Source organism: Malania oleifera, chromosome 12 (genome assembly GCF_029873635.1).
Source record: "Malania oleifera isolate guangnan ecotype guangnan chromosome 12, ASM2987363v1, whole genome shotgun sequence".
Taxonomy (NCBI): Eukaryota; Viridiplantae; Streptophyta; class Magnoliopsida; order Santalales; family Ximeniaceae; genus Malania; species Malania oleifera.
This window is the reverse complement of record NC_080428.1, coordinates 57676696-57681761: the sequence shown is the minus strand read 5'-3', so window position 1 is coordinate 57681761 and position 5066 is coordinate 57676696. Positions and strand designations below refer to the sequence as shown.

The following is a 5066-nucleotide window of genomic DNA, read 5'->3' as shown; positions in this document are numbered from 1 at the left end:
ATAACTCTTACTATCATGCTAATTGCTCTGATCATATTGTTTGCTATTATTATTTTTCCATACAATCTTATCTTTTGTGCAATCGTTATCAGTGTCACTGTGGAATATAATATATGGCTGCCACAAAAAAATCAACGGAGAAAATAACAGCAACAATTGGAGGATCCCACCGCCGCCACCTCCTTTGCCCTTTTTTCTTCTTTCTTTTGTTCTTCTCCGCATCTTTGCTGCGATTTCGAGTCTCCCAATCAAAAAAAGAGGGAAGAAAAAGGAGCTAAAAGCACAGATAGCCTAAGAAGGCATAAAATTAAAATATAAAAGGGTCCCAATAGTGAATAGTGAAAGATTAGAATAATTATAATTACAATAATACAATTACACAATTATTTTCAAGCAAGGCCTTCAATTTCCATTTATTTCAGAACCCTCCCCCGCCATCTTTTATTGTTAATATGAAAAAGAAGAAAAGAAAAGTTAACTAAATTAAACATTTACAAATTGAGAAGCTGAGGAGGCAGCTGGACTGGTAGATGCAAAGGTAGCTACCGCCTCCCATAATCTCCATCTGGGTTTCTCTGCCAATCATCTCTCTCTCTCTCTCTCTCTCTCTCTCTCTCTCTCTCTGCTACCACCCAACAAATCCCAGAAAACTGCATCCACAAAATATATCATAATGTTAAAACTTTCCAGTTGTTTGTGTTTGGTACCATGGGTAGATTTTAATTTTTGTGAATTCAGACTGTATCTTATACAATTTTATACTCTCGAATCTAATATCCTAACTTGAAACTCTCAAATTCATTCTTGGTTAATTTTTAACTTACCAGTGAAGATGAAAAAAACCCCCCAAATTTTACCATTTCATCATAATTCTGCTTCATATATTTATTACACAAAATTCTTAAACAAGGGGATAAAATCCAATCTCCCAGGGATAGCTGTAACCATGACTATCATATTTTCTCCCCCTTCCTTTCCTCTGTAATTATGGGTTCAGGTTCAGAAACAGATCAAATTGCATTCAGTAGAATGAATTGGATTCTCGATTGAATGCAATTCTGCAGAAATACAAAGCTTTTTTTGTATCCTACTTTAATCCCAAAAGCAAATACCAAACATTGGAGAATTGCAGACCGTGCAGTATCCAATTAAGAAATTATATGGTCACGAACCTATCAAACCAAGAAAAGAAAAAAGAGAGAGGAGAGTGAGGAAACCTGAGAGAACGAAGGGCGAAGTTTTGAGAGAAAGCATGGAAAAAGAGATGGGCGATGTGAAGAAACACCACCAACCCCGTACACCCCAGCACAAACAACTCCACCATCATGATCTTTTGTCTCCCGATTTCACCGATGCCCTAAACCCTCAATCCACCGGGCCGATTCTGCTTCGTCACCGGTTTATGTTCTTGCGAGTAATTCTGCGATAGTTGATTGGCTAGTTTAGTGCGTCTTCAGATAAGGTATTTGCTGCGGTCTAAGCCGTTTGACTCGAACTAAATCAAACGATTGAGAATTGCTTAGATGGTTTTGATGCTGTTGAATTATAGTTGGAGAGAGACCGGTCCGCTGAGATGAGTCTTACCGTGACCCAAGCCACGTTCGCGGCAATGAAAATGACTCGACCTGCTGAAAAATAATAATAATAATAAGTCTTTTTAATAAAAAGTGATTCTTTTGCTTTGAAATAAAATGTTCTATCTGTCCTTAGAAATTCTTGCTCCCATGGGAGATGAAAGCGTTCCTCTATAGATGTATTTTTACATCCGCAGCAACTTTGATTCCCTCCGTGTGCCCATGTGTCTATTTTGTTGATGTAAAACGTGCGACAGTTAACATAATTGTAAGAACAACGAGACCAATTTGTCACATGCTTTACATTCACATATAGAAAATGCAGGATACTTTCATTAATGTAGAGATGTCCTATATTATAGGAAATGTACAATGTATAGTTATTACAGATTCAAATAAATATTCAAAAGTATTTAAATACTAAATCAAAGAGATTCTAGACTATCAAATACAAACAGATATTCAAGTAAAACAATCTGAAGAATCTTAGATCGCTGTATACAATTGGATATTCGCAAATCTTCAACTGTTAGGATTCTCGGCAGTTCAGCAACAGGTGAAACCATCAACGGTTTGGTGCAAACAATCGACAGTTTAATTACAGTAACTATTCTATCTTAATCCGTTGAAGCAACCGTCGAATGGTTTATTGAAACCGTCGACAGTTTGCTAGAAAATTGAGTAATATCCTTAATACGCTCCCGCAAGATAGGCGTGCCATCAGTTAAGCCAATCTTGGAGCACAGAGAGTGAAATTTGGGACGGGATAGAGCCTTAGTTAAGAGGTCAGTAAGTTGATTGTGGGTGCTAACCTGAGAGACTTGCAGCAAACCTTTTGTAACCATATCATGAAAAAAAAAAAATGAAGATCAATAGCGATATGCTTCATTCATGAATGCATAACAGCGTTAAGACTCAACTGGTATGCACCAATATTATCACAAAAATAGATGTGGGGATTGTAAACACTGAAGGTGTCCAAAGGTGTGTTTGATACACAAGGGCGAGCACCAACTTGACCCAAAAGCTTAAGCCTATTGGGTCTTGGGTTACACCATGTATATAAGCACCCATCAAATACTGACTTTTTCCAATCTGGAATAAACTTCACAAATGAAATTCTCAACAATCTTCCCCTCACTTGTAAGTTCCAACTGCTCTGCCTTGAATGGAAGTCATCTTCTCCCTTACGGAACAAATTCTTCAACAGTTTGCTCAAGTGGGCCATCTTACGTGTTTGTCTCGGATTATATTCCAAATGGCGCCTCCAAATCGATCTTACCTCCCACATCTTGAATCTATATGGATCCATCTTAGCAGCTTAAATGATCCTTCTTTAGCCTCGGTCACACACTCCCATACCCAGAGTTATGAACCATCGGCTCTGATACCAATTGTTGTGTCAGGCACCCCACTTGTGTCAAACAACAATACTACAACTAATGATATTGAATATATAAAAAAAACTAGAGTAATGCATAAACTAATAATAAAAGACAGTAAAAAAACAAGACAAGAATTTAACGAGGTTCGGTACAAAATTACCTACGTCCTCAGGCGCCAACGATCAATCCACTACTTCTTAACAAAGTACAACTTTGAGATGTATTTTACAAATGGAGAGTTGAGCTCTTTATATAGCTTCAACCTCAAGTACAAAAAAAACTTCTCACCAATGTGGGACAAACAAAGAAAAAATTCAAAATAACTTTTCTACCAATGTGAAACTTTTCTACCAATGTGGGACAAAAAACAACAAATCTCCACCTTGACAATAAATTCAACAAATTTTTCAGTCACCAACATTCTTTGGAGTTCCACATCATCAAAGTCTTCCAAAAAATATTCAGACTTGTAGGATATTGATCAAGTCCAAACAACGTTTGAACTTGATTGTTGTCACAATCTTGGTTAACATATCTGCGGGATTTTCAGTTGTAGCAATCTTCTGAAGAAGTATCTTGTCTCCATCAATAATATCCCGCATAAAATGAAACCGAACATTGATGTGCTTCATTCGTACATGGTAGACTTGGTTCTTTGCTAAATGAATAACACTTTGGCTATCACAGAACACAACAATGTGCTTCTGAACAACTCCCAAATTTTCAAGTAAACCCTGCAATCAAATAGTTTCCTTAATAGCCTCTGAAGCTGCCATGTACTCTGCTTCTATTGTAGACAAGGCAATGGTAGACTGTAAGGTAGACCTTTAACTCACTGGACCATTAGCAAATGTAAAAACTTATCCAGTAGTTGATCGACGTTTATCTAAATCACCAACAAAATCAAAATCCACATATCCAACAACACGTTGATCAATAGTATTAATTTTCTCAAATATTATACCAACATCAATCGTATTCATAATATAATATCTCAAAATCCATTTCATAGTTTGCCAATGTCCTTTACCCGAATCATGCATATACCTGCTCACCATACTAATAGCTTGTGAAATATCAGGTCTAGTATAAATCATTGCATTCATCAAACTTCCAATAGCATTTGCATAAGGAACCTATGACATATACTTACGTTCCTCGTCTGATTTAGGAGATAAAGATGCACTAAGTTTGAAATGAGGAGCAAGATGAGTGCTTATTGGTTTTGGAATGTCTGTTGACTGCTTAGACATGCCAAAACTTTGTACTACCTTTTTCAAATACTGTTTCTGAGACAAACTAACTCTTCCTCTCATTCTATCTCTACGAATCTCTACGCCAAGTATCTTTTTTGCTTCACCAAGATCTTTCATCTCAAACTATTGATTTAACTGACTTTTCAACTTGTTGATTTCTTCCCTATTCTTTGAAACTATTAACATATCATCAACTTACAAGAGCAAATATATAAAAGATCCATATTGTAGTCTGCGAAAATAAACACAATGATCATGTTTATTTCTAATGTACTTGTGATCCATCATAAACTGATGAAATCATTTGTACCACTGTCTTAAAGACTGTTTTAAACCATACAATGATTTACATACCCAATTTTCTTTTCCAGCAACCCAAAATCCATCTAGCTGAGTCATATAGATTTCCTCTTCCAAATCACCATGTAAAAATGTAGTTTTTACATTGAGCTGAACTAGTTCAAAATCAAATTGTGCTACCAAAGCCAACGAAATTCAAATAGAAGAATGTTTAACGACTAGAGAAAATACCTCATTATAATCAATGTCTTCCTTCTATGTGTAGCCCTTAGCTACCAATCTATCTTTGAAATGAACATTATTTGCATTTGGAAATCCTTCTTTCTTTACATAAACCCATTTACAACCAAATGCTTTCTTACCCCTGGGCAGTTGGGCTAACTCCCAAGTCTGATTCTGATGAAGAGACAGCATTTCTTCATTCATCGCTTTTTTCCACTTGTCTGGTTCAGAGTTCCTTATTGCTTCTTTGAAAGTGCAAGGAACACCATTATCTATAACTAGAAGTGTATAGGCCACCATATCAGTATACAGAGCAGGTTTCGAATTTC

At 36.3% G+C, this 5066-nt stretch overlaps 1 long non-coding RNA gene across 1 annotated transcript; it reads right to left on the bottom strand.

Annotated features, from left to right (window-relative positions):
* Nucleotides 1-332: 332 nt before the first annotated feature.
* On the bottom strand, nucleotides 333-1725 carry LOC131144164 (uncharacterized). Its single transcript, XR_009133742.1, has 2 exons — nucleotides 1218-1725; nucleotides 333-650 (listed from the first exon to the last, which is right to left on the bottom strand). It is a non-coding gene; the product is annotated as an uncharacterized LOC131144164 (long non-coding RNA).
* Nucleotides 1726-5066: the final 3341 nt, after the last annotated feature.